General features: G+C 36.2%; 1 long non-coding RNA gene and 1 other non-coding gene across 2 annotated transcripts in view; one reads left to right on the forward strand and one right to left on the reverse strand.

Moving 5' to 3' along the window:
- The first annotated feature begins 1538 nt into the window (after window positions 1-1538).
- LOC143647985 (uncharacterized) overlaps window positions 1539-23569 on the forward strand; it is a 71192-nt gene continuing 49161 nt past the window's right edge. Inside the window, exon 1 of the long non-coding RNA XR_013158298.1 lies at window positions 1539-1659. This is a non-coding gene — a long non-coding RNA (uncharacterized LOC143647985). The remainder of the gene's footprint in view (window positions 1660-23569) is intronic.
- Window positions 1735-1841, reverse strand: LOC143649041 (U6 spliceosomal RNA). The gene has a single exon (XR_013158919.1). It is a non-coding gene; the product is annotated as a U6 spliceosomal RNA (small nuclear RNA).

The following is a 23569-nucleotide window of genomic DNA, read 5'->3' on the forward strand; positions in this document are numbered from 1 at the left end:
CACCCATCTCTGGCTTCTATGAATCTATAAGTCCCCTGTATCCTGTATTATAAGCTTCTTGATTATACATTTATGCTGGTCATAAAAGTGGAATTATACAGTATCTATCCTTTTTGTCTGGCTAATTTCACTCAGCATAATGTCCTCAAGTTTCACCCATCTTGCCATGTGCTTCATGATGTCATTTTGTCTTACTGCTCCATAATATTTCATCATATGGATATACCATATTTTGTTGATCCACAAGTCTGTTGATGGGCATTTGATTTGTTTCCATCTTTTAGTGATTGTGAATAATGCTGTTATGAACATTGGTTTGCAAATGACTGTGTCGTTGCTTTCAGCTCTTCTGGGTATATATCAAGTAGTGCTATTTCTGGGTTATAGGGCAACTCAATATTTAGTTTCCTATTTTATTTGTCAGATTTATATATTCTTTTCCATCTTTCTTTTTATATTCTTTAAATTACCCTTAGTGGTACTCTTCAATTCTGTGCTCTCCTCCAGATCTCCCTCTCCTGTCTTTTTTTGTTGTTGTTTTTTATTCAGCCAAAATCTTTTCAGTATATCTTATAGGGCCAGTCTCTTGTTGATAAATTCTTTCAGAATTTCTTCATCCGTGAAAACTTTAATTTCCACCTCAGATTTTGTTCTAGTTTGCAGCCTTATGGGCTGGCAACAGCCTGCAGGGAACAGGGAGGGGGAGGTAGGGCTCAGGAGGGGTACAGGAGAGGTGGAAGGGGTAGTGCTTGGGGTAGGGGTGTGGGGCAGGTATGGTCACTGGGGGCTGGCAGGGTGGGAGCACCTGGTGCTCAGGTGCTCAGGGAATGGGAGAGGGTGATGGGGTTTGGGTGTGTGGGGTATGGGTGCCAGACATGGGTCTGTGCTGGTGAGAGTAGCACGCCCAAGGAACACGGCCTGGCTTACTTCCTAGTCCTTGGCTCCCATCTGTGCACTCCCCAGGCCCCATGCCTCCACACCAAACTCCAGCTTTTTGCCTCTCAGTTCCTCAGCCTCTGCAGCCAGGGATGCCCTATGTGGTCAGAAGGCTCTCCCAGGTTAGCTGCACTCCTGTCAGCCTCAGTTGCCCTCCTGTCCCTTCTCTAACTTTTGCATGGAGCAGGGCTAATCTTGAGCTACTCTATTCAGCATCTTCCTGGGAGTCTCTCAGTTTACTCATTTTTAAAATGAAAATAATAGACCCTGACATGCCATTATTGTACAGTCTAAATGAAAAAGCATTTTAAAGTTCCTATAACATAGCACATGTCAAAAATAATAGTTTCCTTCCTTCCTTGATACTGGTGGTGAAGTAATAGAAAAGATTTAGCCAATTTTGATTTGAAATACTACTTAAAAGAAGTTATGGTTTTGCCTTCACAGATCTATGAACAGGTGAATTTTAACATTTGATGTGTTTTTAAAAAATTTAAGTTTTAGTACTTCAGTTCATAGGAAGGAAATATCTCAAGATATAAGCCATGCTTTTGTTATTTCACATTAAAACACTATTTTCAATTACTTTCTCAGGTACCATTTTGCTCAGTCAATTGAGGAAGACTGCATGAATAGACTGCAGAAGACTTTTCTTCCTTTCACGTAGAGTTAACATTGATTGGGAATGAAAACTTCAGCATAATATGGATGATGCAATGCAAGGTAAGACAGTAATCATCTAAATGTGGCATAAATACAATTGTAATTGTGCATTCTTTTCTTTTTTTTTTTTCTAAAAAAAGTATGGAACGCTTCACGAATTTGCGTGTCATCCTTGCGCAGGGGCCATGCTAATCTTCTCAGTATCGTTCTAATTTTAGTATATGTGCCGCCAAAGCAAGCACTGCATTCTTTTATAAGATGTAAATAGGCCAAATTAAGTTATGATTTCAGTTTGTGTAATTACTGCAGTAAAAGATATAATATTTGCGTTAAGTACTGGAGCAGTTTTTTTCTGGATTTTTCTTACCCAATTCTCCATTACAGTTCCTGCTTCCCATAATTGGCTTTCTGTCCCCTTTAAAAGATCTCAGTATACAATTTTACATGCAGTTTATTTTGCTTTAAAAGAACTGGCACATCAGGAAGGAAAAAACAATGACAATATCAGTCTTTAGATAGCGTGGGCAGGACTCAGAGGCATTTCCTTTTCAGCTCTTCTTTGACTTCAAGTCATTTAAACTCCTCCTGAAAACAATTTTTTTGTCGATATAGCTGTATGATGTGAACAGCATCCAAATTCAAATTGTTAAAGCCTAAATACATTCCTTAAAAAGCTGCAAGAATAAAATATTTCTGATTATATTATTACTAATATTGAGAAAGAATGGACAATAAGTATATGGCATTTTGCAGCAAGTTGAAAGTTTTTGTGTTGTATTTCTAATCCTTCTCAGATATTATTCTTAAATCTTACTGGCCTTAAGTGCTGCATGTTGGCATTAATAGCACATTAAAATAAATATGCTGAAAACTGCTAATTTTCTAAAGAATTATTTTTTAAAAAACTTAAGTTTTAAAAATGACAAACTGATTACTCGATAATTAACAGAAGTTTTAGGGTTAAAAGCGGTTGCTATGCTTTCTTGAGTGGTATCTTTCAGATCTCTTAAAATAATTCTTCTCTTATTTCAACGTATTTCTCCACACCTTAAACTCCCATGCCAGAAACAGAGCATGAAATGCCTCCTATGTTTCTCTTTCCTGAAGTTCCAATCATATCAGGTAAATATTTTCTCCTTTTCTAAAATCATTTGACATAATTCAATCCTCTGGATTCAGAGGAATCCAGGCTCAGATTCACTCTCATCTGGATTCAGATTCACTCATATTATCACAACATTGTTTTTAAAGGTTAGTTGATATACAAGAATTAACATCTTTTAAAGAAATTCTTTTTTTTAATGTTTGATAATTTGATTTCTTTTTGAGCAAAACTTTAGAACTACTTTCACTAAAGGAAAATTGCCTTAAGAGTAAAAATCTATTTGATTCCTATTTAAACAACATAAATGAATTATGAACTCAGTCGTTATTTTGTTATTTGGTTGTTATAGTAATAAGGCATTTATTTAGTTTTAAAGTATTTTCAAAAATTCTTTTTTTTTTAATATGCACATTCACTTTTTTGGTACTCATTATGCCCATTTTGTGATAAACAAATGAAGAATTACTTGTTTGTGGTTACATAGTTCCTTCTGATCAGAAGAAACAGTGCCCGTGGTTCCCAGATTCTCAACGCCACTCCTTCCACGAGACTTCACCGCCATGTCCGACCTTAACTCATTTTTGTTCCATGGTTTCCCCTTTTTTTTTTTTTTTTAACATGGGCAGGCACCTGAGACGAACCCAGGTCTCCTGCCCGGGAGGCGAGGATTTTGCCCCTGATTTGCCTCTGAGCCACTATCGCAGGGCCTGCATGGTTTCCTTTTAATGACCCAGGGTAAGAAAGGGTGATGCAGCTGCCTGTGTTTTTGCAGCTGAGGGAAGTGAAGTAAAGAGGACACTAGGGTGGAGATGCCAGCGGAACTCTCACGGCGCTGCTGTGCAGTTCTTTCAGTCCTGTTGCCTTTGAAATTCACACTTCTTGAAAGTAACTCCTTCCATTCCATGTATTCAAAGGTGGAAAAATCTTGAGGAGTTAGTAAACTTAAAAGGATCCTCAGCTTCACGTGAGAAGTTTATGAGGACGGAGAGAGAAAAGTGTGTGCACTAATATATCTGCTACTCATGTTATGGTTGTGGTGACAGATAATGAAAATGATCACAAGTAAAACTGTTTCCAGGAATGAAGGAGGATAACTAATAGATTAGTTGGTGATTAGTGGTTTCCCCATTTTCTGTGGTCTGTAGTATTGATAAAAATTGCTTCTTCATAAAAATAATGGGAGGGTGTATTAAAATTTTCCACACTCACTTGCAAACCTAAACTGTGTGCTTGGAAAAGTGTTTATATAAAACTAATGACAAAAGTTGTCAACACTAGACAAAGCTGATCTATTTAGAGAAAATTCTACAAAAACATGCAGAAGAAATGCACGTTGCCCTGAAACTACAGCTAGGGCAAAATATAAATTGAGAATCATAAAAGTAAATTTAAAAATGTCATCTCGACAAATGAAGTCCTTTCCCATATCTGTTGGATTTTAGAACTGGGAACCCCCCATGTTTGATTAGCAATTTATTTTTTCTATTATTATTATTATTATTATTTTGTGCACTGTATGGCAGGGTCACATTTCATTATTTTTCCATGTGAGTCCTATTATTGTAGCACCATTTTGTTGAATTTTTGTTTGCTTGTTTTTTGTTTATTTGTCTTTTGCTTGCTTGTTTGTTTTTTGGGAAGTTCATGGACCAGGAATCAAACCCAGGTCTCCTGCATGGCGGACAAGAATTCTACCTCTGAACTACCCTTGCACCCCCTTGGGTAGCAATTTAGAAAACATCATGTATTAGCACACCCTGAAGTTCCAAGAAATTTCTTTTCCAGAAAACAAAACAGTAAAATGTGCTTGCCTGATAGAATCTCTGCTGTTAATATTGGAACATACCAGATAATTATAGTAATTACCAACATCAAGTCTTATTTACATAATAGCAAATCTCAATAACTAAAGACTCATGCACAATAGCTTACGAATTTGAACGTACACATTTTTTTGACAAAATTTTAGCAAAGAGCATTGCATAGGACTTTTCAATTTAATTTTTTTGTGTGGAATATTTTATTTACTGTACTGTAAGAATTTAAGTGCTGTGGAGAACATAAATTTTCTGAAATTCACTATATAATCCAAGGCAAATCTCACTTTGCTTAGTCAGAACTCTACTTTCCCATTCACATATTTTGTCCAAATCATTAAAATAAAAAAATTTTCCAGGTGGACTTGGAGAATAAAGGGAGAAGGGGTATTCATTGTCAACCACAAGCAACCTCTGTCCCATCATCATTTATCTTCCTCAATTTCTTGCATCATGCTTCATTCAGGTTAGTGTTCAAGAGTGCTGGGTTGTATGATAGTTGTATGTTTTGTTTCATAAGAAACTGCCAATCTGCTTTCTAAAGTGGTTGTACCATTATACACTCCTTTCAGCAATGTGTAAGTGATTCATCTTCTCTGTATCCTTGTCAGTATCTGATGTTGTCACTACTTTTAATTTTAGATAGGTGTGTAGTGACATCACATTGTGTTTTCTTCTATTTGTTTATTTTGAATCTGCAGATTTTGTTGAAATATATTTATACAGCATGCATTATATCCAAAATGAACTATCACTGTCTCATCATTATCATCACTTAGTTGTACAATCATCATAACTCTCAAATTTTATTCAATGTTCATTGCCCCAAAGAGAAGGATAAGACATACCCAAACCACAGAGAAAATCTCAAACACCCCTTAACTCTTTTTAAAAAATTTTTTTATTAATTAAAAAAAGCAAACAAAAACATTCTTAACATATGATCATTACATTCTACATATAAAATCAGTAATTCACATCATCACATAGTTAGGTATTCATCATCATAATCATTTCTTAGAATATTTGCATCAATTTAGATAAAGAAATAAAAAGACAACAGAAAACAATTCATGCATACCATACCTCTCATCCCTCCCTCAAATTGATCACAAGCATTTCAATCTACTAAATTTATTTTAACATTTGTACCCCTATTATTTATTTTTATTCCACATGTTTTACTCATCTGTTGATAAGGTAGATAAAAGGAGCCTCAGACACATGGTTTTCACAATCACACAGTCACATTGTGAAAGCTATATCATTATACAATCATCTTCAAGAAATGTGGCTACTGGAATACAGCTCTACATTTCCAGGTAATTCCCTCCATCCTCTCCATTACATCTTGACTAACAAGGTGATATCTATTTAATGTGTAAGAATAACCTCCAGGATAACCTCTTGAATCTGTTTAGAATCTCTCAGCCATGACATTTCATTTTGTCTCATTTCATTCTTCCCCCTTTTGTCAACAAGGTTTCCTCTATCCCTTGATACTGAGTCTTAGCTCATTCTAGGATTTCTGAACCATGTTGCCAGGAAGATCCATGCTCCTGGGAGACATGTCCCATGTAGACAGGGGGAGGGCAGTGAGTTTGCTTCTTGTGTTAGCTAGAGAGAGAGGCCACATCGCAGCAACAAAAGAGGTTCTCTTGAGGATGATTGTTAGGCCTAATTTTAAGTAGGCTTGACCTATCCTTTGTGGGGTTAAGTTTCATATGAGCAACCCCCAAGATTGAGGGCTCAGCCTATTGCTTTGGTTGTCCCTACTGCTTGTGAGAATATTAAGAATTCTCCATTTAGGGAAGTTGAATTTTCCCCCTTTATCACCATTCCCCCAAGGGGACTTTGCATATACTTTTTTACTCACTGTTCAAATCACTTTGGGATTTATTGGGGCATCACTCAGGACAAACCTACAAAATCTTATGCCCTACTCAAGGTTTCATGTACTTATGGTATTCAATTAAGCTGTCTGCATAAGTTATATTAGGAACTGCACTAGTCAAAATATAAATTTTGTACCAAATAAAGATTTTTTGCTTTAGTCTCAACACATACGTTAAAATTTTAAAATATTAATTGCCATCTATTTTCAACACCCTTCAGTAATGACATTCCTTTGTTCTTCCTCATGCAAAAACATTTTTAAACTTGTACATTTAGTTACTATCATTATATACTCTAAGCATTCCAGATTATACCATCTCAGTCTTTATCATCTGTCTTTCTTTCTGATTTCACTTGTGCCCCCAGTCCTTCTTCCTCTATCATTCTCACATTCAGCTTCATTCAGTGTTCTTAAATAGTTGTATTACAGTTAGGTAGTATTGTGCTATCCATTTCTGAGTTTTTACAATGAGTCATGTTGCACAATCTGTATCCCCTTCAGCTCCAAGTATCCAATATCTTATGCTATTTCTATCTCCTGATGTTCTCTGTTACCAGTGAAATTCACCAAGTTTATTCACTAATGTCAGTTCATATCAGTGAGATCATACAGTATTTGACCTTTTGTTTCTGGTTAATCTCACTCAGCATAATGTCATGTTGTTACATACTTCATAACTTTATTCTGTCTTACAGCTGCATAGTATTCCATCATATATATATATATATACTGCAGTTTGTTTCGCCACTCGTCTGTTGATGGACATTGGCTGTTTCCATCTCTTTGCAATTGTAAATAATGCTGCTATAAACTTTGGTGTGCAAATGTCCGTTTGTGTCCTTGTCCTCATGTTCTCTGAGTAGATACCTAGCAAAGATATTGCCGGGTCATATGGCAATTCTATACTTAGCTTCCTGAGGACCCACCAAACTGCCTTCCACAGCATTTGTACCATTTGACATTCCCATCAACAGTGGATAAGCATGTCTCTTTCTCCACATCCTCTCCAGCACTTGTTTTTTCTATTTTATTGATAATGACCATTCTGGTGGATGTGAGATGATATCTCATTGTGATTTTGATTTGCATTTCCCTAATAGCCAGGGAAATTGAGCATCTTTTCATGTGCCTTCTGGCCATTTGTATTTCCTCTTCTGAGAAGTGTCTGTTCAAGTCTTTTGCCCATTTTATAATTGGGTTGTCTGTCCTTTTGTTGTTGAGTTGAACAATCTCTTTATATATTCTGGATACTAGACCTTTATCTGATGTATCATTTCCAAATATTGTCTCCCATTATGTAGGCTGTCTCCCATTGTGTAGGCTTTTTACTTTCTTGACGAAGTTCTTTGATACCCAAAAGTGTTTAATTTTGAGGCATTCCCATTTATTTATTTTTTTCTTTAATGCTCATGCTTTGGGTATAATGTGTAGGAAACTGCCTCCTTATTATAAGATATATAAGATATTTCCCTGCATTTTCTTCTAACAGTTTTATGGTCTTAGATCTAATATTTAGGTCTTTGATCCATTTTGAGTTAATTTTTGTATAGGGAGTGAGATATGGATCCTCTTTCATTCTTTTGCATATGGATATCCTGTTCTCTAGGCACCATTTTTTGAAGTCTGTTTTGTCCTGGGTGTGTTGGCTTGACTGCCTTATCAAAGATCAATTGTCCATGGATAAGAAGGTCTATATCTTAATACTCTATTTGATTCCATTGGTCATTATACTATCTTTATGCCAGTACCATGCTGTTTTGATCACCGTAGCTCCGTAATATACCTTAAAGTTAGGTAGTGTGAGACCTCCGGCTTCGTTTTTCTTTCTCAGAATACTTTTAGCAAGTTGGGTCACCCTGCCCTTCCAGATACATTTGGTTATTGGTTTTTCTATTTCTGAAAAGTAAGTTTTCAAGATTTAAATTGGTATTGCTTTGAATCTGTTAATCAATGTGGTTAGAATTGACATCTTAACTATATTTAGTCTTCCAGTCCATGAACACAGTATTCCATTCCATTTATTTAGGTCTTCTGTGATTTCTTTTAACAATTTCTTGATGTTCCTTTGTATAGATCTTTTGTCCCTTTAGTTAAATTTATTCCTAGATATTTTATTCTTTTGGTGCAATTGTAAATGGATTTTTTTTTTCATGATTTCCCCCTCAGATTGTTCACTACTAGTGTATGAAACACTACAGATTTTTGAGTGTTGATCTTGTAACCTGTCACTTTGCTGTACAATTAGTTCTAGTAGTTTTACTGCGGATTTTTCGGGGTTTTCAACATATGGTATCATATCATCTGCAAACAGTGAGAGTTTTATTTCTTCCTTTCCAGTTTTGATGCTTTGCATTTCTTTTTCTTGTCTAGTTGCTCTGGCTAGATATTCCAACACAATGTTGAATAACAATGGTGATAGAGAACTTCCTTGTCTTGTTCCTGATCTTAGGGGGAAAGTTTTCAATTTTTCCCCATTGAGAATGATGTAAACTGTGGGTTTTTCATATATTCCCTTTATCATTTTGAGGAAGTTCCCTTCTATTCCTATTGTTTGAAGTGCTTTCAACAGGAAAGGATGTTGAAAGGATCATGTGGTTTTCTGCTTTGATTTGTTGATATGGTGCATTACATTAATTGATTTTCTTATGTTGAACCATACTTGCACACCTGGGATGAATCCTGCTTTGTCATGGTGTATAATTCTTTTAATGTGCTGCTGGATTCAATTTGCTAGGATTTTATTGAGGATTTTTGCATATACATTCATTAGAGAGATCTGTAGTTTTCTTTTTCTGTAATATCTTTGTCTGGCTTTGGTATGAGGGTGATGTTCACTTCGTAGAATGAGTTAGGTAGCTTTCCCTCCTCTTCAATTTTTTTTGAAGTGTTTGAGCAGGATTGGTACTGATTCTTTCTGGAATGTTTGGTAGAATTCACATGAAAAGTCATCTGGTCCTGGACTTTTATTTTTGGTGACCTTCTCAATGACTGATTCAATTTCTTTACTTGTGATTGGTTTGTTGAGGTTGTCTATTTCTTCTCGAATCAGTGTTGGTTGTTCATACCTTTCTAGAAAGTTGTCCATTTCATCTACATAGTCGAATTTATTAGCATAAAGTTGTTCATAGTATCCTTTAATTACTTCCTTTATTTCTGTGGGGTCAGTGGTTATGTCTCCTCTTCAATTTCTGATTTTATTTATTTCCATCTTCTCTCTTCTTCTTTTTGTCACCCTAGCTAAGGGCCCATAGATCTTATTGATTTTCTCATAGAACCGACTTTTGGTTTTATTGATTTTCTCAATTGTTTTCTAAACTAATATTTTCTCAATTTCATTTATTTCTATTCCAATCTTCATTATTCTTTCCTTTTGCTTGCTTTGGAGTTAGTTTGTTGTTTTTTCTCTAGTTCTTCCAATAGGACAGTTACATCCTCCATTTTTGCCCTTTCTTCTTTTTTTGATACAGGCATTTAGGGCATTAAGTATCCCTCTTAGCACTGCCTTTGCTGCATCCCATAAATTTTGATATATTGTATTTTCATTTTCATTTGCCTCGAGATGTTTACTGATTTCTCTTGTAATTTCTTCCTTAACCCACTGATTGTTTGAGTGTGTCATTGAGCCTCCAAATATTTGTGAATTTTCTGACACACTGCCAGTTTGATTGATTTCTAACTTTATTCCATAATGATCTGAGAAGTGTTTTGTATGATTTAAATCTTTTTAAATTTATTGAGACTTGCTTTGTGACCCAACATATGGTCTATCCTTGAGAATGATCCATGAGCGCTTGAGAAAAAGGTGTATCCTGCTTTTGTGGGGTGTAATGTTCTATAAATATCTGTTAAGTTGAGCTCATTTATTATATTATTCAATTTCTCTGTTTATTTATTGATCCTCTGTCTAGATGTTCTGTCTGTTGACAAGAGTGGTGAATTGAATTCTCCATCCATTATGGTAGATGTATCTATTTCTCTTTTCAATGTTTTCAGTGTTTGCCTCATGTATTTTGCAGCATTCTGGCTTGGTACATAAATATTTATGATTGTTATGTCTTCTTGTTCAATTGTTCCTTTTATTAATTCACAGTGTCCTTCTTTGTCTCTTTTAACTGTTTTACATTTGAAGTCTAATTTGTTGGATATTAGTATAGCTACTCCTGCTCTTTTTTGATTATTATTTACATGAAATATCTTTTCTCAACCTTTCACTTTTAACCTATGTTTATCCTTGGGTCTAAGATGTGTTTCCTGTAGACAGCATATAGATGGGTCCTGTTTTTTAATCCATTCTGCCAGTCTATGCCTTTTGATTGATGAGTTTAATCCATTAACATTTAGTGTCATTACTGTATGGTAGTACTTTCTTCTACCATTTTGCCTTTCAATTTTTCTACTTTTTACCTTTACTGATAGTCTTCATTTCTACACTCTTCTCCACACCTCTCTTTTCTGTCTTTTCATATCTGTTTCTAGTGCTCCCTTTAGTATTTATTGCAGAGCCGGTCTCTTGGTCACAAATTCTCTCAGTGATTTTTTTGTCTGAAAATGTTTTAATTTCTCCCTCATTTTTGAAGGACAGTTTTGGTGGATATAGAATTCTTGGTTGGCAGTTTTTCTCTTTTAGTTATTTAAATATATCATCCCACTGTCTTCTCATCTCCATGGTTTCTGCTGAGAAATCTATGCATAATGTTATTAGGTTTCTCTTGTATGTGATGGATTGCTTTTCTCTTGGTGCTTTCAAGATTCTCTCTTTCTCTTTGACATCTGACATTCTGATTAGTAAGTGTCTAGAAGTACGTCTATTTGGATCTGTTCTGTTTGGGGTACACTGCACTTCTTGGATCTGTAATTTTAAGTCTTTCATAATAATTGGGAAATTTTCAGCCACAATTCCTCCATTAGTTTTCTCCCTCTTTTCTCTTCTCTTCTCCTTCTGGGACACCCACAACATGTATATTCATGCACTTCATGTTGTCATTCAGTTCCCTGAGTTTCTGTTCATATTTTTCCATTCTTTTCCCTATATTTTCTTTTGCTTGTCAGATTTCAGGTATTCCATCCTCCAGTTCACTAATCCTATATTCTGCCTCTTGAAATCTGATATTGTAGGTTTCCCTTGTTTTTTTTTTTTCATCTCCTCTACTATGCCTTTAATTCCCATAAGTTCTGTGATTTAGTTTCTCAGACTTTCAGTTTCTTCTTTTTGTTCATTCTTTGCCTTCATCATATCCTCCCCAACTCATTGATTTGAGTTTTGATGAAGTTTTCCATGTCTGTTTGAACATTCTGAGTTAATGGTTTCAATTCCTGTATCTTATTTGAATTGTTGGTTTGTTCCTTTGAAGGGAATATCTTCAATTTTCCTAGTGTGTTTCATCATTTTTTGCTGGCACCCAGGCATTTAATTACGTTATTAGTTTATTCGGGAGATTGTTTTCACTTCTTTTACCTAGGATTTTCTTGCTGGATGACTTTGTTGTCTATCTGTTCTTTGACATTCAATTCATCTTTTTCTAGACCACTAGCTTAGGTTTTGTTTAACAGAGCAGAAATTTTCAGTTCTTGTTTTCTTGTTTCTTGCCCTGCCTGTATGGTGCCTTTTCCCTCCCACCCTTAGGAGGGTCTACTTAGGTATTATAGACCCCAGCTGGATTTTCCCAGACCAAGCTGGCCTCCTCTCAGGAGGAAAGAGTCACCTGTGTCAGTTTTCCCTGAGGATGAGATCCAGCAGGTTGAAATACTTTCCTATGAAGTCTCTGGACTCTGTGCTTCTCATATCCTGCCCAGTATGTAGTGTTTTACTTCTTGTGGGACCCACCAGCATATGGTGATGCAGTTCCTTTAACTTCAGCTGACTCTCTGATTCTGGTTGGGCTTGCAGCCGGCCCAGCTGGTCTAGACTGGGGCACACTGTGTTCCTGGTCACTGACATGTCCCCAGCAGTTGTTCTGTACTGCTCCTGGTTATTTGTTCTGGAGGACAAACTAAATCCCACACCTTGCTAGGCTGCCATCTTGGCACTCTCTCCTCCCCTTGACTCTTTACCCCCAAATTATTTACCCCTAGTATTGTGGTGCTAGTGAGGTATTTCTGTTAAATATAGATGATAACATGCAGTAGTAGTTTTTCCCATGTATCGCTCTATTATTAACTCTTTGTGCAAGTGTTATACCTTTGAAATAGCTCGCTCAAGAATTTATTTATATTTGTAGTACTAATTGGTGAAACACATGGCTCTAAACAACCCCTTTCAATTGTATTCATCTTCAGTACAACACTATCACTTGTAATCTCACTAATGAACTACCATCACCTCTATCCATTCCCATACATTTAAGTTCAACCTCGTTAACAAGTCTGTATTTTTTGGGAAACTGCTCTCCTTTCTCTAGCTTCTATCTTCCTCTAGTGCCATATATCCTATGTTTTGAGACTAAGTTTACATTTTCCAGGTGGTTCATATTATTGAAATCATCCAATATCTTTTTTGTTTGGCTTATTTCACTCAGCAATATGTCCTCAGTTTTCATCCATGTTGCCATATACTTTGGGACCTCATTTCTTCTTACTGCTGCATAATATTCCATCTTATATATATACCACATTTTGTTTACCCACTCTTCTATTGATGGACACTTGGATTTTTTCCGTCTTTTGGCAATTGTGAATAATGCTGCTATGACCTGCATCTGTTCATGACACTGCTTTCAACTCTTCTGGGCATATACTGAGTAGTGTTATTGCCAGGTCATAGGGAACTTGATATTTAGTTTTATCGGGACTTGCCAAACTGTTTTCCACACCAGCTGTGAGTAAGTGTTCCAATTTCTCCACATCATCTCCAACATTTGTAGTTTCTTGTTTGTTTAATGGCAGCCATTCTTGTAGGTGTGTGATGATACCTCATGGTGGTTTTGATTTACATTTCCTTTATAGCTAATGAAGATGAACATCTTTTCAGGTGCTTTTTAGCTATTTGTATTTCCTGTTCAGAAAAAATGTCTATTCATATCTTTTGCCCATTTTTAAAAAATGGGTTGTTTGTTCTTTTGTTGTTGAGCTGCATGATTTCTTTACATATACTGGATATCAATCCCTTATCTGATATGTGGTTTCTAAATATTTTCTCCCATTGGGTTGGCTGTCTCTTCACCTTTTTGACAGTGTTTGAGGCACAGAAGCATTTGATTTTCAGAAATTCCCTTTTATCTATTTTATTTTATTTTCTTGCTTGTGCTTTGGGCAAAAGGTCCAAGAAGCAACCTAATAGTCTAGGTCTTGAAGATGATTCCCCATATTTTCTTTTAGAAGTTCTGTAGTACTGGCTCTTATTTAGGCCTTTGATCCACTTTGAGTTAATTTTTGTATAGGGTGTGATTTAAGGGTCCTCTCTTGTTCCTTTGGCTATGGATATCAAGTTTTCCCAGCCCTATATATTGAAAAGATATTTCTGTCCCAGTTCAGTGGATTGGGGGCCTTGTTAAAGATCAATTGACCATAGATCTGGTGGTATATTTCCAAACTCTCAATTTCATTCCATTGATCAGATCCTCCAAACTGGCTGCAGAGGTAGGCAAGGTGTGGGAGCCTACCACTCTTGCCTATGGGTCACAACCTGCCCCAGGCACATCATGACTGAGTAAACTCAACCTGTTCTCTGAATAATAATTTCTCTACTTTTTCATTCAGGTCCTCCCTATATGATGTAGAAGTCCCACTCTGGTCACTCATATCTTGGAACTATTGTCTTGGTTATTTTCTGTCACTTCTCTTGTTACTTTATGGAGCAGAGGTGAACTCATCTATACTATTCCATAATCTTCTGGTAAGAATCCCCCTAATTGTGGTTTTAATTTGCATTTTCCTAATGGTTAATGATATTGAACTACTTTTTGTGTGCTTAGTTGTCTGCATATTCTCTTTGGTGTTATATCTGTTCAATATGTTTGGCCTATTTTCTAATTGGAACATTTGTTTTCTTATTGCTGCGTTTTGAGAGTTCTTTATTCTTTATACTTGTCCTTTATTGGATAGGTAATTTGCAAATATTTTTGCCAAATCTCTAGCTTATTTTTTCATTCTTCTAACAAGAATTTTAACACAGAAAATTTTTTATAATATTGATGTGGTTCAATTTGTCAGTTTTTCCTTTCATAGAACATGCTTCTCATGTCAAGGGTTACTCTTTGCCTAGCTCTAGATTTTGGAAATTATCTCCTACTATGTTTTTCTGAATGTTTTATGGTTTTACATTTAAGTTAGTGATATATTTTGAGTTAATTTTTGTATAAAGGTTTAGGTTTGTGTCCAATTTTTTTTTGCCTATGGAAATACAGTTGTTCTAGTACCATTTGTTAAATGGGATATCCTTGTTCAATTGAATTGTTTTTCATACCATTGTATATTTGCATGGATATATTTCTGGGTTCACTATTCTTTTCCAGAATAGAGAATTTGTATGAATCTATTTCTGGGTTCTCCACTATGTTCTGTGTTTATAAGCTTGTCTATGTCTCAAAAAAAATCATAAAATCCCTGAGGTTTTTTTTAAAATTTATTTATTAATTAAAAAAATTTAACAAAAGAACTAAAACATTAACATATATAATCAGTAATTCATAGTATCATCACTTAATTGCATATTCATCATTTCTTAGAACATTTGCATCAATTCAGAAAAAGAAATAAAAGAACAGAAAAAGAAATAAAACAAAATAGAAAAAAAAGATTGTGTATACCATACCCCTTTTTCCTTGCTTTCATTAGCACTTCAAACTAAATTTATTTTAACATTTGTTCCCCCTATTATTTATTTTTATTCCATATGTTTTACTCGTCTGTTGACAAGGTAGATAAAAGGAGCATCAGACACAAGGTTTTCACAATCACACAGTCACATTGTGAAAGCTGTCTCATTAAACAATCGTCTCCAAGAAATATGGCTACTGGAACACAGCTCTACATTTTCAGGCAGTTCCCTCCAGCCTCTCCATGACATCTTGAAGGACAAGGTGATATCTACTTAATACATAAGAATAACCTCCAGGATAACCTCTCGACTCTGTTTGGAATCTCTCAGCCATTGACACTTTGTCTCATTTCACTCTTCCCCCTTTTGGTCGAGAAGGTTTTCTCAATCCCTTGATGCTGGGTCTCAGCTCATTCTAGAGTTTTTCTCAATCCCTTGATGCTGAATCTCAGCTCATTCTTGGATTTCTGTCCCACGCTGCCAGGAAGATTCACACCCCTGGTAGTCATGTCCCATGTAGACAGGGGGAAGGTGGTGAGTCTGCTTGCTCTGTTGGCTGGAGAGAGAGGCCACATCTGAGCAACAAAAGATGTTCTCTTGGGGGTGACTCCTAGGCCTAATTTTAAGTAGGCTTGACCTATCCCCTGTGGGGTTAAGTTTCATATGAACAAACCCCAAGACTGGGGGCTCAGCCTATAGCTTTTGTTGTCCACACTGCTTGTGAGGATATCAAGAATTCAATTTGGGGAAGTTGAGTTTTCCCCCATTCTCACCATTCCCTGAAGGGGACTTTGCAAATACTTTTCCACTCACTGATCAAATCACTCTGGGATTCATCAGGGCATCACCTGGACAAACCAACAGAATCTCATGTCCTATACAAAGTTCCATGTACTTAAGGTGTTCAATCAACTATCTACATAAGTTATATTAGGAGATGCACTAGTCAAAGTATAGATTTGTACCAAATAAACATTTTTTGCTTTAAGTCTCACATATTAGTTGAAATTTTAAAATATTAATTACCATCTATTTTCAGCACACTGCAGTAATGACATTCTTTTGTTCTTCCTCATGCAAAAACATTTTTAAACTTGTACATTTAGTCAATATCATTATACACTCTAGACATTCCTAGATTACACCATCTCAATCTTTATCGTCTATCTTTCTTTGTGATTTCATTTATGCCCCAGCCCTCCTTCCTCTATCATTCTCATGTGCAGTTTCAGTCAGTGTTTTAACATAATTGTATTAGAGTTAGGTAATATTGTGCTGTCTATTTCTGAGTTTTATATTCAGTCCTGTTGCACAATCTGTATCCCTTCAGCTCCAATTACCCAATATCTTACCCTATTTCTATCTCCTGATGGTCTCTGTTACTAAGGAAATATTCCAAGTTTATTCACTAATGTCAGTTCATATCAGTGAGACCATACAGTATTTGTCCTTTTGTTTCTGGCTAATCACACTCAGCATAATGTCCTTAAGGTCCATTCATGTTGTTACATACTTCATAACTTTATTCTGTCTGAAAGCTGCATAATACTCCATCTTATGTAAATGCCACAATTTGTTTAGCCAACTGTCTGTTGATGGACATTTTGGCTGTTTCTATCTCTTGGTAATTGTAAATAATGCTGCTATAAACATTGGTGTGTAAATGTCCATTTGTGTCCTTGGCCTCATGTCCTTTGAGTAGAGACAGCATATAGATGGGTCCTGTTTTTCAATCCATTCTGCCAGACTATGTCTTTTGATTGGAGAGTTTAACCCATTAACATTCAGTGTTATTACTGCATGAGTAGTACTTTCTTCTACTATTTTGCCTTCTGGATTTTATATGTCATATCTAATTTTCCTTCTTTTTACCTTTACTCATAGTCTTCCTTTCTACACTGTTCTCCACACCTCTCTCTTCTGTCTTCGTATCTGTCCTAGCGTTCCCTTTAGTATTTCTTGCAGAGCTGGTTTCTTGGTCACAAATTCTCTAGTGATTTTTTGTCTGAAAATATTTTAATTTCTCCCTCATTTTTGAAGGACAATTTTGCTGGATATGGAATTCTTGGTTGGCAGTTTTTCTCTTTTAATAATTTAACTATATTATCCCACTGTCTTCTCACCTCCATGGTTTCTGCTGAGAGATCTGCGCATAGTCTTATTGGACTTCCCTTGTATGTGATGATTGCTTTTCTCTTGCTGCTTTCAAGATCCTCTTTTTCTCTTTGACTTCTGACATTCTGATTATTAAATGTCTTGGAGTATGTTTATTTGGATCTACTCTCTTTGGGGTATGATGCACTTCTTGGATCTGTAATTTTAAGTCTTTCATAAGAGTTGGGAAATTTTCAGTGATATTTTCCTCCATTAGTTTTTCTCCTCCTTTTCCCTTCTCTTCTCATTCTGGGACACCCACAACATGTATATTCATGCGCTTCACATTGTCTTTCAATTCCCTGAGTCCCTGCTCATATTTTTCCATTTTTTTTCCTATAGTTTCTGTTTCTTTTTGGATTTCAGATGTTCCATCCTCCAGTTTAGAAATCCTATATTCTGTCTCTTGAAATCTACCATTGTGGGTTTCCATTTTTTTTCATCTCTTCTACTGTGTCTTTCATTCCCATAAGTTTTATGATTTGTTTCTTCAGACTTTCAGTTTCTTCTTTTTGTTATTTCCTTGCCTTCTTTATATCCTCCCTCAATTCATTGATTTGGTTTTTGATGAGGTTTTCCATGTCTGTTTGTACATTCTGAATTAATTGTTTCAGCTCCTGTATGTCATTTGAGTTCTTGGTTTGTTCCTTTGACTGGGCCATATCTTCAATTTTCCTAGTGTGATTTGTTATTTTTTGCTGGTGTCTAGGCATTTAATTACCTTAATTAGTTTATTCTGGAGATTGCTTTCACTTCTTTTATCTAGGGTTTGCTTGCTGGATGAATTTGTTGTCTCTCTGTTCTTTGACATTCCGTTCAGCTTTATCTGGACCTTTAGCTTAAGTTTTGTTTAACAGAGGAGAATTTTTCAGTTCTTGTTTTCTTGTTTCTTTCCCTGCTTGTGTGGTGCCTTTCCCCCCCACACACACACTTAGGAGGGTGTACTTAGATATTATATACCCTAGCCAGATTTTCCCATACCAAACTGGCCTCCTATCAGGAGGAAAGAGTCACCTGCGTCGGTTTTCCCTGAGGGTGAGACCCAGCAGGTTGAAAGACTTTCCTGTGAAGTCTCTGGACTCTGTTTTTCTTATCCTGCCCTGTGTGTGGTGCTTGTCTGAGTGCAGGTCCCACCAGCATAAGATGATGTGGTACCTTTAACTTTGGCAGACTCTCCCTGCTGGGGGCGTGGTGGAGACAGAGGAGAGTTTGTAGGCTGGCTTTAATGGCTTCAAATTACCAAGCCCTGGGGTCTGAATTCCTTGAGGGAGGGATTCCCCCTGAGTTGGGCTTTACCCCTCCCCTGGGGAAGGCACAGGCTCCAGACAAGCCCCCAAAAGAGCTCACTTCTGCCTATGCCTGGGGCAGTTGCAGCCTGAAAAGTCCTGCCACTGTATCCAGAGGTAGTCAAGCCTTTGTAGATACACAGCCACAAAAACCTCTGTTTCCTCCCCCCCCACCCTTTTTCTGTCAGTCCTGCCCCCTTGGTGCTGGGGCAAAAATGAGCAACCTCTGCTTTGATCAGGTTCACCTAAGCTGGGGGCCTATTTTTAGTAGTCAGAATTTGTTAATTAGTTCCACAGTTGGTGTTTGATTGTGCCCAGTCCCTGCTGCTGGTAAAATCCTTTCCTTTCCCCTCTGGGAAGCGGTCTGTGGGGGAGGGGTGCTGGCCACCGCATCTTTGGGAACTCATGGTTCTAGGGGGTGCTCGCAGCCAGTCCAGCTGGTCCAGACTGGGGTACGCTGTGTGTCTGGTCACTGACGTGGCCCCAGAAATTGTTCTGTACTGTTTCTGGTTATTTAATTGTTGTTCTGGAGGACGAACTAAAACGCGCACATTGTTAAGCCACCATCTTGACCCGGAAGTTTTTTCAATCCCTGAGGTTTTGGTGAAATTGCATTAAACCTATATATCAGTTTGGGTCAATTGATTTTTTTCTTTACTTTTTAAAAACAGGTTTAATGAGATATAATTGACATGAGCCACACAATTTATCCATTTTAAAGTGTACAATTAAGCAGTTTTTAATATGCCCACAGAACTGTGCAACCATCAGCACAATTAATTTTGAGACATTTACTTCACCTCCTCTCAAAATCCTGTACTCATTAGCAGCATCTACCAACCTCCACCCATCTAAATCCTCCAGCCTTAGGCAACCATGAATATACTTTCTGTCTCTATAGATTTGCCTAATCTGAAAATTTCATGAATGTTAATATACAATATGAGGGCTTTATGACTGACTTCTTTCACTTAGCATAATGTTTTCTATGCTCATCTGTGTTGTACCATGTGTCAGTACATCATTCCTTTTTATTGCCAAGTGTTCCATTTTATGGAAACATTTTGTTTATCCATTCATCCATTGATGGGTATTTGGGTTGTTTTTGGTTTTTGGCTAGTATAAATAATGCTACTATGAACATTGATGTACAAGTGTCTGTATGGAGATATATTTTTTATTTCTCTTGCTTATAGACCTAGAAATGGAATGTCTGGGTCATATGATAACTGTCTTTAATTTTTGAGAAACTGACAAACTTGTTTTCCAAAGTGGCTGCACCATTTTACTTACCCAGCAACTAAGTATGAGGGTTTAAATTTCTTGACAGCCATGGAAACACTTTGTTATTACTTGTTTTTCTTCTTTTAATTTACAATACCCATCCTATAGGGTGTTAAGTAGTCTCTCACTATTGTTATGATTTGCATTTTCCTAATGGCTAATTATGTTAGCCATCTTTTCACGTGCTTATTGGCCATTTATAATCTTTTGGAGAAATGTTTATTCAGATCCTTTGCCCATTTAAAATTTGACATATTTATTTATTTGCTTTTTATTATCAGGTTTTAAATTATATATACATTCTGAATATAAGTTATTAGACATATGATATGGAAATATTTTCTTTCAATCTGTGGGTTGTTTTAAGTTTCTTGATGATACAGTTTGCAACACAGAAGGTTTCAATTTTGATGAAGCCCAATTTATCTATTTTTTGTTGTTTGTGCTTCTGGTGTCATGTTTAAGAAAGTGTTGCCTAAAATAGAAGATTCACTCCTATGTTTCTCTGAAGAGTTTTGTATTTCAGTTCTTACATTTAGGTCTACGATCTGTGTTGAGTTAATTTTTTTTTTTTTTTTTTTTTTTTTTTTTTTTTTTTATTAACGGAAAGAAAAAAAAGAAATTAACACAACATTTAGAAATCATACCATTCTACATATGCACTCAGTAATTCTTAACATCATCACATAGATGCATGATCATTGTTTCTTAGTACATTTGCATCAGTTTAGAGGAACTAGCAACACAACAGAAAAAGATATAAAATATTAATATAAAGAAAAGAAATAAAAGTAGTAGTAATAGTAAAAAACAACAACAACAAACAAACCAACAAGCAAACAAAAACAAAAAAAAACCCTATAGCTCAGATGCAGCTTCATTCAGTATTTTAACATGATTACTTTACAATTAGGTATTATTGTGCTGTCCATTTTTGAGTTTTTGTATCTAGTCCTGTTGCACAATCTGTATCCCTTCAGCTTCAATTACCCATTGTCTTACCCTGTTTCTAACTCCTGCTGAACTCTGTTACCAATGACATATTTCAAGTTTATTCTCGAATGTCCGTTCACAACAGTGGGACCATACAGTATTTGTCCTTTAGTTTTTGGCTGGATTCACTCAGCATAATATTCTCTAGGTCCATCCATGTTATTACATGGTTCACAAGTTTATCTTGTCTTAAAGCTGCATAATATTCCATCGTATGTATATACCACAGTTTGTTTAGCCACTCTTCTGTTGATGGAGATTTTGGCTGTTTCCATCTCTTTGCAATTGTAAATAACGCTGCTATAAACATTGGTGTGCAAATGTCCGTTTGTGTCTTTGCCCTTAAGTCCTTTGAGTAGATACCTAGCAATGGTATTGCTGGGTCGTATGGCAATTCTATATTCAGCTTTTTGAGGAACCGCCAAACTGCCTTCCACAGTGGTTGCACCCTTTGACATTCCCACCAACAGTGAATAAGTGTGCCTCTTTCTCCGCATCCTCTCCAGCACTTGTCATTTTCTGTTTTGTTGATAATGGCCATTCTGGTGGGTGTGAGATGATATCTCATTGTGGTTTTGATTTGCATTTCTCTAATGGCCAGGGACATTGAGCATCTCTTCATGTGCCTCTTGGCCATCCGTATTTCTTCTTCTGGTAGGTGTCTGTTTAAGTCTTTTTCCCATTTTGTAATTGGGTTGGCTGTCTTTTTGTTGTTGAGTTGAATAATCTCTTTATAAATTCTGGATACTAGACCCTTATCTGATATGTCATTTCCAAATATTGTCTCCCATTGTGTAGGCTGTCTTTCTACTTTCTTGATGAAGTTCTCTGATGCACAAAAGTGTTTAATTTTGAGAAGCTCCCATTTATTTATTTCCTTCTTCAGTGTTCTTGCTTTAGGTTTAAGGTCCATAAAACCACCTCCAGTTGTAAGATCCATAAGATATCTCCCAACATTTTCCTCTAACTGTTTTATGGTCTTAGACCTAATGTTTAGATCTTTGATCCATTTTGAGTTAACTTTTGTATAGGGTGTGAGAGATGGGTCTTCTTTCATTCTTTTGCATATGGATATCCAGTTCTCTAGGCACCATTTATTGAAGAGACTGTTCTGTCCCAGGTGAGTTGGCTTGACTGCCTTATCAAAGATCAAATGTCCATAGATGAGAGGGTCTATATCTGAGCACTCCATTCGATTCCATTGGTCGATATATCTATCTTTATGCCAATACCATGCTGTTTTGACCACTGTGGCTTCATAATATGCCTTAAAGTCAGGCAGCGCGAGACCTCCAGCTTCGTTTTTTTTCCTCAAGATGTTTTTAGCAATTCGGGGCACCCTGCCCTTCCAGATAAATTTGCTTATTGGTTTTTCTATTTCTGAAAAATAAGTTGTTGGGATTTTGATTGGTATTGCATTGAATCTGTAAATCAATTTAGGTAGGATTGACATCTTAACTATATTTAGTCTTCCAATCCATGAACACGGTACGCCCTTCCATCTATTTAGGTCTTCTGTGATTTCTTTTAACAGTTTTTTGTAGTTTTCTTTATATAGGTTTTTTGTCTCTTTGGTTAAATTTATTCCTAGGTATTTTATTCTTTTAGTTGCGATTGTAAATGGGATTCGTTTCTTGATTTCTACCTCAGCTTGTTCATTACTAGTGTATAGAAAAGCTACAGATTTTTGAATGTTGATCTTATAGCCTGCTACTTTGCTGTACTCATTTATTAGCTCTAGTAATTTTGTTGTGGATTTTTCTGGGTTTTCTACATATAGTATCATATCGTCTGCAAACAGTGATAGTTTTACTTCTTCCTTTCCAATTTTGATGCCTTGTATTTCTTTTTCTTGCCTAATTGCTCTGGCTAGAACTTCCAACACAATGTTGAATAATAGTGGTGATAGTGGACATCCTTGTCTTGTTCCTGATCTTAGGGGGAAAGTTTTCAATTTTTCCCCATTGAGGATGATATTAGCTGTGGGTTTTTCATATATTCCCTCTATCATTTTAAGGAAGTTCCCTTGTATTCCTATCTTTTGAAGTGTTTTCAGCAGGAAAGGATGTTGAATCTTGTCAAATGCCTTCTCTGCATCAATTGAGATGATCATGTGATTTTTCTGCTTTGATTTGTTGATATGGTGTATTACATTAATTGATTTTCTTATGTTGAACCATCCTTGCATACCTGGGATGAATCCTACTTGGTCATGATGTATAATTCTTTTAATGTGTTGCTGGATACGATTTGCTAGAATTTTATTGAGGATTTTTGCATCTGTATTCATTAGAGAGATTGGTCTGTAGTTTTCTTTTTTTGTAATATCTTTGCCTGGTTTTGGTATGAGGGTGATGTTGGCTTCATAGAATGAATTAGGTAGTTTTCCCTCCACTTCGATTATGTTGAAGAGTTTGAGGAGAGTAGGTACTAATTCTTTCTGGAATGTTTGATAGAATTCACATGTGAAGCCGTCTGGTCCTGGATGTGTTGAGTTAATTTTTATATGTGGTATAAGAAAGGAATCCAACTTCTTTCTTTCACATGTTGCTATGTTGTTATCCCAGCACCCTTTGTTGAAAAGACTATCTTTCCCTATTGAATTGTCCCAGCACCTTGACAAAAGTCAATTGATCAAGATCAAGATGTTCACAAAAGCTTTGAACACCAGCAAGAATT

Source organism: Tamandua tetradactyla, chromosome 10 (assembly GCF_023851605.1).
Source record: "Tamandua tetradactyla isolate mTamTet1 chromosome 10, mTamTet1.pri, whole genome shotgun sequence".
NCBI lineage: Eukaryota > Metazoa > Chordata > Mammalia > Pilosa > Myrmecophagidae > Tamandua > Tamandua tetradactyla.